The sequence below is a fragment of the Mastomys coucha genome, unplaced genomic scaffold (assembly GCF_008632895.1).
Source record: "Mastomys coucha isolate ucsf_1 unplaced genomic scaffold, UCSF_Mcou_1 pScaffold20, whole genome shotgun sequence".
NCBI lineage: Eukaryota > Metazoa > Chordata > Mammalia > Rodentia > Muridae > Mastomys > Mastomys coucha.
Window position 1 is genome coordinate 121062600 of NW_022196903.1, and position 11569 is coordinate 121074168.

Consider the following 11569-nt stretch of genomic DNA (forward strand, 5'->3'; position numbering starts at 1 on the left):
GGGAGGAGGAAGGAGAGGAAGGGAAGGAGGAAGGAGAGGAAGGAGAGAAGGAAGGAGAGAAAGGGGAGGAGGAAGAAATTCCCACGGCTACCAAAGCCCTAGAGGTTATGACAGAATGCACACTCCATACTGACTGCAATGATGTCATCTCTATCAGTCTTGTCATCCTTTGGTAGAACAAGTAGGACACAGGAAGCAGAATGCTTGGGTTCTAAGGCAGGCCCATTGCAGTAGCAGCACGTGGTGGCCTCAGGCACACTGCTTTACTGCTAAACTTGCCTTCATCCCGTGTAAAGCCAACAGACAGGGTAGAACACCATAGTTCCCACCTGATGCTGGGACCATCTTCCCTGGACTCCATTCACAGTACCTGCTGAGTGACCATTTCCATCAGAGGCCTCTGTAAACACTGGGCATGCAGCTGGGAACAAAGAACAATACTCCTCCTCCCTAGTGCTCCCTCCCAAGGGTGCACTGATGTTTACGGCCCACAGGCAGTCCAGCCCCAGCCCTCTAGGACACCCAGCCCTCAAATACCATGCCTTCTCCTTCATAAGGAAGCAGAGAGTGGTCTGTAGAGGGTTTGGTGGTTGGCTTAGGAAGGTAGAAGTCTCCCACAGTCTTCAGGATAACATAGCCTTCTCTGGGAAGTAACTGCCAGCAGGCTGCTGAAGGAGCCTTCCCCCTTTTCTCCCTACTTTGCAGAGAAAGAAACTAGGACTTTCCTCTTGGTAAACTTCTCTGGTAGTCATGGCTAAGGGGAGCAGACAGGCAGGAGTTGGCTGGCAAGAGTCTAAGGTCCTTGGTGTTCATAGGCACCCAGCCACTTGATAGACTTTCTCTCGTCAGTCCTGTTTGCTACACACCCCCGATCCACAGCCCACCCTGCCCCTTCAACCAGGAGAGAAACAGAGAAGGACCAGAAGCAGAGCGGTGAGGCTGAGAAGTTACCCCAAAGTTCCCATGCGTAGAAAGGCTGGGCAAGGGCTTGAGAGTAGCTAAGACTGCCCCTACCCAGAAGGTTCTGTGGCTTATGATGCCTTCCAAACTAGCCATTCTTCCATCCCTCTCCAGCCAGGAGCTACAGAGCCACCATCTTTCATTGGATAGAATATGGCTTGAGCTCCCTGCAAATGAGAAAGGGCAAGATCTTGAAGGGCCTCTCAGACACCTGCTAGACAACCACTCACTGAGTGTCCTAAACCTGTGAGTGACAACTCCAATGACAGCTTCCAGTCCTTGAGGCCCCCAAGGAAGACCCAAAGGAGCAGATCAAGGGCAGAGGTGTCTAGCATGAGTGATGCTCCTTAGACCAGAAGCACTGGTGCCTGGGGGGCAGACGGAAGGATTCACAGAGCTCCCAGGCCACATGGTGGGCAAGGCAGGCAGTGGGAAAGTGATGAGCCAGTCAGTCATCTCTACCTCCAGGACACTGTATGTCCAAATAAGGAGATGACATGAGAAGCTGCTGACAAGAGGGCAGTCAGGATGCTAAAGACAAGAGCAGATGGCAGCTGGGGGCGGGGGGTAGCTGCCAGTCTGCAGGCCCCTGAGAAGAAACTTAGTGAGGTAAGGAAATAGTGTTCAGGGTTGACAAGCAGAGGCAAGGAACACATTTTAAGGTTGTGTTGACATGCAGAGGCAAGGAGCACATTTTAAGGCTGTGTGTGTGTGTGTGTGTGTGTGTGTGTGTGTGTGTGTGTGCAAACTGGGGACAGAAGACTGAAAGGCAGACAGGAATCACAGGGCCCTAATTAAGTTGTAAAATTTAGACTTGAGTACACAGTATTTAAGAGATTACTTCATACAATGCTGCATCACAAACACAACATCCCTCACCACCAGACATGGGATTTTCCTTAAATCCCGATAGCTCACCACCCCCCAAGGTGCCCCTTCCTCTACTAGATGGCTTTAAGTGTGGGAGAGCCTGTCCTGGTCATGGCCTCAATTCTGGTCCCCCAGAATCCCTGACCTGTATCTGTAGGCTGGGCTCTCATTCCCACACACGGCGATGAAGGCCGTCATTTGCATGTTCTCTGCCATCACACCTCATAAAAGCAATTTCCAGACAAAATGGGCATTCCTAGGAGTCTCATCCAATTCCCACGCCATGTCACCTCCACTCTCTTAGTCACCCTCCCCTAGATGAATGCATATTCGACTGTGTCCCAAGCACACTCAAGAAACCCGATGCTGAGCTGAGAATGGTGGTACATACCTATAACCGCAGCACTTGGTTGGCTCAGCCAGCAGGATGGAGAGTTCAAGGTCAAGCTCTGAACCTCGGCTACATAGTAAGTTCCAGAGTACCCTTGGCTACAGGACAAAACTGCTTCACAAAAAAACAGGGACTGCACTCAGGCTAGTGGTGTTCTTAACATGCTGGGGGTGTGGCTCACTGGTGCAGCACTGGTACGGTGCTTGGCTAGTGCACATGAGGTCCTGGGCTCCAACCCAACAAAAGCAAAGCAAATAACAGTACCCCAAATCTCCTTAGTTACCAAATGCCTTGGGTAGCTTAAATTTTCTTCCATTTATTCTCAGTTATTTATTCAACAAACATTAGGTCCTCACTCTATGCTAAGCACTGAGGTTCCATTATTGTCTCTGTGGTTAAGGGGACAGCCACCTTGGAAAGATAAAAGCAGAACCAGATAAAATTGTATGTGTGTGGCGGGGCTACGGGAGGAGACATGCTGGGGTTTTGTGAGACATCTCACTGAAGATACCCACCCTGGTGGGGAAGGGTCACTCCAGGGACAGCTGAGGCCCAAGAGGAGTCTTAAAACTATGCAGGGTTCCTGTCACGACGGAGTACAACTAAGAAACTAAACAGACGCTTGAAACTGCCTGGGCCGCTGGACCCGGGAAGGAGAGACTGCAAATCCTGAGAAGGGAAACCCAGGAGGTGAGTCCTCTGACCACAAGCCCATAGCCTTGGCGGCTCCTCCAAGACAGATGCGCTAAGAGCACTCTAAGTGGAGTCTGTTGGTTTCACCAAGCTGAGGAGACAAAAACTAGAACTCATGCAGCAAGGACTTTTAGGGCAGCATGCCAGAGAAACGGGGACTGAGGGGAGAGAATGCAGAACTGTGCAGAAGAGCCCTCTGGAGTGTCCAGCTGGTCCCTACACTAACCAGGGTGAAGTTCTCAATACTGGGAAAAGCACCGGAAAGCAATCCCCAAAATATCTGTGGATTGCCCACGTCCAGAGAGAGACCTCACCCGCAGGGCATTCAGTAGAGTCCTCAGAAGGGTGTTGCCTAAGTCGTGAGGCGAAGTTCACCCTAGACTACAAGTCTGCTTTAGATCTACCCTTAGAGAAGCTTAAAAGCAAACCTGAAATGTATGAAACTGATCCCGAGTCATTTAAATGCATACCGGAATAAAGTCCAATACTATTTAAAGAAATGTAACAAACCCCAGCATCTGTCAATATTAAACTCACACCAACTGGCACCCAATCAAAACTCTAAAGCACTAAAGCAGTAGAAAGATCAATGGGTACAACCCCAAGCAAAACGAGAGACGGTGAGCCTGACAGGCGAGAAGAGAAAGCGTGGTGTACAGGTATGTTTACAGCCAAAGAGGGAAACAGGACAAAAGAGACAGGAAAGATATGAAAGCCTCACGTGAACATCTAGAGGTGGGAACTACGGTGTCCGAGGTGAGACATATGCCGGAGGCCATTCATTCACATCAGAAACTGCAGAAGAAAAGAGCTGTCGTGTGCTTGAAGACCTAAGAGCAGAGACTGTTCAAAGGGAGCACAGAAAGACGGACTGAGCAAAGTCCACACTACATACGCAAACCACGCAGAGTACCGGAGCCTGGCCGCCACGGCACCCGAGTTCTAGAAGCAAGGAGAAAGAAGGGGAGATGGACAGTCACTAAAAATAACTGCTGAGCTTGATAGAACGATGCTTACAGGCAGAAGGGTCGGGAGAACAGGAGAGGATTTTGAGACACTGACGTGACCTTTGAACCCTCAGGTTGCAGAATCGCCATGGGGTCAGGCTAGCGGAGAGGAACCCATGGTGCAGCACAGAAACGGCACAAATATCCTACCACATAAGGTCTTTCCTCTCGCCACCCCCGGAACGGGATAACTCTTCAGCCAGGAATCACTGCAGGCATTGCTGCCCCTTACTTTGTAAATAAAAGAAATCTAAGGCTAGCCAGGCACGCTGATACATGCCAAAAGTCCTAGTTTTGGAAACTGGGGCTGGAAGATCACAAGTTGGAAGCCAGCATGGGCTACAAAGTGAGAACTACTGAAAAATAAAGCTAAAAATAAATAAGGTCTGGGGTGTGAGGCTTCATAGTAGACTGCTTGCTTAGAGCATGCGCGTGCATGAGCACACACGCGCGCACACACACACACACACACACACACAAACCTAAGGCTCAGAGAACCCAGCAAAGACCCTGTGCTGCTCTGCTCTTGCACACTGCACCGTTCTAGTTGACATCGTGAGTCCACGACAAGCTGTCCACTGCAGCTCCCAACAGACAGGTAAGCATATGTAAAGGTTCATGTCCGGCATCCAGCCCTCGAGGGCTGAGGCAGAGGGATCATGAACTACGTACGGGCCAACCTGGGTTATGTGCTCAAATAGAAAAGAAGGAGCAGGAGGAGGAAGGGTATCAAGATACCACAGGGAGGGTGCTCCCAGCACCACAGAGGGTGCTCCATACTCACCCATAGGTCCTAGGGAAGGCAGGAAGAAGTGAGAGTTCCCTGTAGATCTGAAGTCAGAGCTATTGCTGGTCAGTCAGTCCTCAGTGTGAAAAGAACAGAGAAACAGTGAGACTCAGAGAGCTACAGTCACTAGCACCGCACTGCCAAGGGCAACTCCCCAGAGAGGGCTGGGGGTAGGGGGAGCGACATTCCTCTGCTCCCTGAGTCCTGCTCCTTATCAGATTGGCCTTGAGCCCTGGACTGTACTCACCGTCCCCTTGACCAGGCAGGCTGAGGGAGGAAGAGGAAGCAGGGCCTTTGGAACGTTCCTTTTCCCCATCCCACCCTCCCGCAGGCCCCACTTCCATGTGGCTCCGGCTAGGGCAGTGGCACCTCTTCCCAGAGGTTAAGTGAATTCTTAGCTATTCCTGGAGCCTCGATTTTTATCAGCCTTCCATTCTGGTCAATTCTGAGAGGCCAGAGGCCGAGCATGCCAGAGAGATCTCAGCCCGACCCACCAACCCCAAAATAACCCCACACATGTCTGTCTCAAGTCGTTACGGTCTTGGTCGTTTGGGAACATGTTTTCCTGCAAAGTTGCCCACAGGCCAGAGAGGTCATCTCACTGCAAGCCTTACTGACCCAAGCTGGGAGGAGGGATGGGGTGGGAGCAGTGCTGGGGAAGAAAAGGAAAAGGACAGACTAGGATGTGGAAGGGACACGAGAGACCAAACCACACACAGGGAAGATCAAGAAAATCTGCCTCCAGGCTCCTTTGCCCAGCTGCCCAGGACCCAAGAGAGTCAGCCTCAGTTTCCCTAAATGTAAGACCTCCAAGCACCTCCCTTTTCCCTCGGCATCCTCGCCAGAGCCTTTGGGAGAGACAGGGTGACTCTCTGCTCCAGAGCTTGGGCACCTTCAGAACGAGCTCCTGATCTGAGGCAGGTTCCTGTCTCCTCCCTGGGTGGGTAGTTAAACCCAGCCAGCAGGCACTAAGTCCTGGACCAACAGATGCTATCAGGGGCATGCTTCTCTTTTAGATTCCATGCGCAGCATTTACTCATTCAAACAATGTAAGAGGGGGTCATTGTGGTAGCATAACGTCAGCCCAGCACTCAAAGGAAGCAAGGCAGGAAGATCACGATTCCAAACGAGCCTTGGACTGTAAGTAAACTGACTCAATTTAAAAATAATAAAATAAAATAACCAAGCCTGGTTATTTTATATATATCTCAGAAGTGGAGTGTGTGCTGAGAATGTGTAGAGCCAAGTTCTGTCCCCAGCATCAAAAGAAGGGGAAAATGTGAGTGTGGCACATCAGGTGCCAAGCAACACACCAACAGGAAGGAAAATTCCAGCCTCCTCCTCAGAAAGGACAAAGCCATTGGGAGAGATCGGGGGCAGAGCAGACATGGCTCTTGGTGTGCTCATTTATCTGTAGAGGCTAAAAGTTAAAGTCCGCAGGGCCACAAGAGCTGGGTCACAAGAGCCTGGGAGAATGTGGGGCATGGTAACAGAGAGTAGAAGCTGGGTTAGGAGACACAGGGTGCAGCTGGAATGGTGAAGAGCACAAAAGAGGACCTGTGTCAGAAACAAGATACCCTCGGAGACCCACGCATATGACTCACACAGACACACACATAGACACATACAGATGCACAGATACACACAGAGAGATATATACAGATAGAGACACATATACAGATTCGTGCACACAGACACAGACACACATAGAAACAGACAAACAGACACACAGATATACACTCACAAATACACATAGACATATACACAGACATATATACACACACAGATACACATAGACACACAGAAACGCACACAAAGGCACACACACAAATACCCATCAGCACATACATAGACACACACACATACACAGTCACACAGAAACACTCACACACACACAGCAATTCTAGCCATATTTAGTTTTTAGTATTGAAAGCAAACGTTTTAAGATAACTGAGAGGATGTGTTGTTGTTGTTGTTGTTGTTGTTGTTGTTGTTGTTGTGATACAGACTCGCTCACTATGCAGCCCTGGCTGTCCTGGAACCCTCTAGACCAGGATGGCCTCAAACTCACAGAGATCCACCAGCCCCTGCCTCCCAAGTGCTCAAATTAAAGACATGTGCCACCACACCTCACAGCTGCGAACAGGTTGAGTATTTTCCACAGAAGGAAGTGATAAATGTTTTTCACTTGAGGTGATCACTCTGATCACTACAAACTATATGTATATTTGGGGATATCATAGTATACCCCATAAATAACTCTATTAAAATGAAAATAAAGGGGGCTAGGAGTGTGGCTCACTGATAGAGTACATGCTTATCATGTATAAAGCCATAGGTTTGACCCCTAATACTAAAATAGCTATTATTGCTCTGTGTGTGTGTGTCTGTGTGTGTATATCTGTGTATCTATGTGCATGTGTGCATATCTATGTATTTGTGTGTATCTCTGTGTGTGTGAGTCTCTGTGTCTGTCTATGTGTGTTTGTCTGTGTGTGTCTCTGTGTGTGTATCTATATGTGTAACTCTATGTGTGTTTGAGTCTGTGGTGTGTTTATCTGTGTGTGTGTGTGTGTGTCTATGTGTCTGTGTGTCTCTGTGTGTGTATCTATATGTGTGACTCTCTGTGTGTTTGAGTCTGTGGTGTGTTTATCTGTGTGTGTGTGTGTGTGTGTGTGTGTATGTTTGTCTGTGTGTGTGTGTGTCTCTGTGTGCATGTGTGTATGCACATGCCAGTAGAGGCTGTGTTAGTCCTGAGACTGATGTTGACTCTGACCAGAGGCTGCAGACCAGGCCTGTCCCCACTGGGTTAAGAATGTGGCAGCAGCATGGCTTCGGTCCCTGGCATGAATTAAGACTGTTTTACTGACACTTGCTTGAAAAGCACCACTCCCACAAAACATCACCTTCTGGGGGTGGGGGGCCTTCCAAAGTGCACAGCAGCCTCAGGAAGGCCGGGGAGCATGTTCTAGTTGGTCTTCGACATCCACAAGAGGAGCGGGTCAAGGAACTATTCCCTTGGAGGCACGACAGGGAAGGCAGGGATGTGTGGCTGGCTTGACCCTCCCTGAAGATCTCATCACCAGGGAGCTTGCATAGGACACAGATCAAGTGGCAGGATCTTGGCAGCTAGCCAGGCTAGAGGCAAATAGGTCCTCAAGCCCCTCAGGCCATGGTTGGCCCTGTATTCCTTTCCAAATTTGTTACTATTTCCTTCCTATCTTTATCAACAAACATTTAATGAGTTCTCCTATGGGTGTCGCTTTTCTGAGGGGGATTCCACACCACCCATAGCTGCCCCCGGGGTGTTGTCAGATAGCCTGGAGGCACATTCACCTTCTGCAGTTGACTCCCCCCCCCCCCCCCCCCCCCCCACTTCTCTGAAAGTAAACCAAGGCTTTCACGGTAAGCTAAACACCTCTGCCCTCCCAGCCAGAGTCAAACTCAGCACATCAGTCTAGGGAGCACTTGGGCCTACAGGAGAAAAGTCTCTTTAGCCGAGAGTCACTGTCTACCTTCCCTGGCTAAAGTTCCCCCCACACCACCTCTTCTGATGGGCACAGCACTACCAGAGCCAGCTGTAATGTAGGTCCAGGAAATCAAATGAAAGACAGTCCCCCAGGGCTGAAGCCAATTCTGTGACTACCTTTCTTGACATGTGTGCCCTGCAATTAACATTCCCCAAAGCTAGTAAAGCCTAAAAGGATTTCCCGGGAAGAAGACAATCTAGAAGACCCCATCAGCCCTAGCATACGCACAGGTTCTTCTGCACATCAACATATGAGCTCCTTAGACAGAAAGGCCATTCCATCTCACCTGTCCCAGACTGCGGTGTTCTAGTCAAGAGAAGGTACAGGGCACCCACAAGTTCACCCAGGCCTGGGCATGGTGGCACGGAGGCCTGCCTCCCCATTTCTCAACTCCCTCTCCGCCACATCTATATCCCGGAAGTATTACCTGAGACTGTCTCCTTTAAAATGGCCCGGTGAGCATCCTCAGGCAAGAATAATCCCTTTCTGCTAGGATGTGAACAAGCATGACTCAGGTGGACAACCAGCAAGTAGGGTGGAGGGTGACATTGGGTACCAATTTGGTGTAACTATGAAAACCCCGGCTCTGCCAAAGGTGGGCCTTCTCATCTGAGCTCTACACAGAGGGCAATGGCTGCATCTGTACCAGTTCCTATCCTACTTGGCCGGCTGTTATCACAGCCTACTCCTGGGTACCACATAGTGTTATAGGACTATCTTGGCAGGGAAACAGAGATCAAGATTTAAAAAAAAAAAGAGTTGGTAGCCACAAGCAGAAAGAAAAAAGTTGAAGTGCACCAAACCCTAGCCTAACCACAGCTCTCTTTTTGCTCGGAGCACCTAGCCCAAGAGTTTTTGGAGTGCTTGAGGAATTGGACTGTTTATCTGCTGCTTCCTTGATACTGTGGCCCTGGAGCATACTGAAGCTTGATCACTCCTCGCAGCCACGAAGATCCAGTAATGGGCTTGGGGGGATGGGGAGGAATGAATTTGCAACCAGGGAGTTAGGTGTCAGAGAGAGAAGCCTCCTGGATCTTCTCACATGGAAAGCTGACTTCAAACTACCAAACGCCCAACACAGCGGGCTGAGGACCTCCACCCAGCTTTTCCAGATCCCTGGCCAAAGTACGGCTGAGGTTTTTATGGCCTTGCCCAGAATGCCAGATTGCTCGAAGGACTGCAGAGTCAGCTTTACCCATGCCCATCGGCACTTAGCACTGGTACGTACGGAGCCAATAAGCTGGTCGGACACCATCAGTGCCACCACAGACGCATGATACTGTGTCCCTAAGTCACCCAGGTGCACTAGGCTGCATTCCCTCCCAAATGACAGTCCTCACCAAGTCCCCTTGCTGAGCTCTATTAGACTGCCAAGAGTTTATGCCTGGGGTGCAGAATGCTTTCGCCGTGAACCTCTTGGCTGCAAAACATTTCTTTTCCAAAAGATGCTGCCAGGGAGCTGGGAGAAAAGAAAACCAAAGGCAAAGAAAACCAAAGGCCCACTCTGCCTTTGTTCTTCTTTGAAGAATGCACACAGGCCAGAGAGATGACAGGCAAGAGAGTGGGGCTGTGTCCTGGGAGTGTGCCCCACCTGGGGCCAGCTGTGCCTCGGGGAGAGGTGGGTTTCATAATAGGCCAGAGTCAGGCACAGTTTCCCCACCACAGCTCCAGGAGGAGAGCGGGATTCAAGGATTCATTAGCGCCCCGCGGCTGACTCTTCCCTGCTTCCTCCAGTCTCCGGCCACAGATGACATTTGGCAGGGAGAGAAGAGCTACCGAAGCACGAAACGAGAAAACTATAAAAACGAACACCTTGTGGGAAGTCAAAATGTCAAGTCCACTGTGAGTTGCCTGAGAAATTTGGGAACGTGAAATCTGTGAGTCAGAAGGGCCGGGTCCTCTTCTTCCACAGCTGGGGTTACGAGGAGACGAGGAGAGAGCCCATGAGTCTATGACAGATTTGTCGAACAAAGGGATGGATGAAATCCCAGCAGACCTGGACCTGGCGTACCCATCTGGCTTTGTTAAAGGCCTGTCACCCAGACTGACAGTTTTCAAAGAGACAATAAAAAAAAAAAAAAAAAAAAAAAAAAAAAAAAAAAAAAAAAAAAAAAAAAAAAAAAAAAACCAGCAGTGGGTATCTAGAAGCCAAGCTCTTGGCTACGTTCAAAGGGCAAACAGGATGAAGGGGGTAGGGGGTGGGGTACTCCTAGGAGCCCGAGGACAACAGACACTCTCTATTACAAAACCCAGGACTCTGTTAGACAAAGTGCACACCCCCACCCCACACACAGCACACCAAATCCACCCAAGGCAGCGCCCGGAGGCAGCACGGAATCCCCTTCTTACCGAGACCCTAGTTGACTCACCTAGAACAAGCAGCAAGCTGGAGAGAGAAGGGGGCTGCTCTGTGGGGTCGGCAGTCTGTATGGTCTCTGGTCTCCTACCCCTGTATACAGGGAAGAGTTGTGCACCCGTATCGTTCCATCCCTGGGCACACAACCCTGAATGTGGCCTGGCCAGTCCTGTCACAAAGAAATATAACCTCTCTCCGACCCTAGAACAGTGTCTTTACGGCAGTAGATAGCGGAACCTTCCCTTTTCCAGCAGTAGATGATGGGGCATTGCCCTTACCAGCAGTAGATGCCGGTGCCTTCCCTTTACCAGGAGTAGATGGGGGTATCTTGCCTTTACCAGCAGTAGATGGATTTTGTGTTGGGAGCATTCAGAGCCCAGATCTCAGTGAAACTTAACAGATTCCAACTGAAAGACTATACTAGCTTCCTTCAGAGTGAGAAAGCGTATGAGAGGGGACCACCTGAGCCAGAGTCAGCCACCCCACATGTGAGCCAGGCTCTACTGGACCCTCCAGGAACTGAAGAGTCACCAGTGGACTGTCAGCATGTTAAAGCTTGGGCATGAGCAGCCGAGCTTAGAACACAGAGCCAACCCACAGCACAGAGAACAAATGGGCAGTAGTTACATGAACCCACTGAATCTTGGAGCCCGTTCTTCTGCTGCTTAGAAAATTGACACAAAGGCCATTCAGTGAGTCTGTGCAGCCACTGAGAGGAATGGGGTCATTCTGGTGTGGAAAGATAGCTGAAGAATGAGTGAATGAGCCAGTCGACCTGTGGACAGAGAAGATGAGTGGGGCAATGCCGGATGCCAGCTTACCATAAAAATATCTGGAAAGTGTAATAGAGATGGCTCCGTGGGTACTGGCTCCCAAGCCTACACACCTAAGCTTCACCTGAGGATTCACATGGTAGGAGAAACTGACTCCCACAAAGTTGCCCTCTAAACCTCATACACACGGGTACACAGTAAA

At 50.0% G+C, this 11569-nt stretch overlaps 1 protein-coding gene across 4 annotated transcripts in view; it reads right to left on the minus strand.

The window, feature by feature from the left end:
- Positions 1 to 11569, minus strand: part of Tspan9 (tetraspanin 9) — a 183063-nt gene that overhangs the window by 159935 nt on the left and 11559 nt on the right. Inside the window, exon 1 of one of the 4 annotated variants that reach the window (XM_031383540.1) lies at positions 4706 to 4781. The exons of the other annotated variants lie outside the window; for them this stretch is intronic. The gene's annotated coding sequence lies outside the window, so the exon portion shown is untranslated. Of the gene's footprint in view, positions 1 to 4705; positions 4782 to 11569 lie in introns of those variants that run through there. 4 annotated transcript variants of the gene reach the window in all.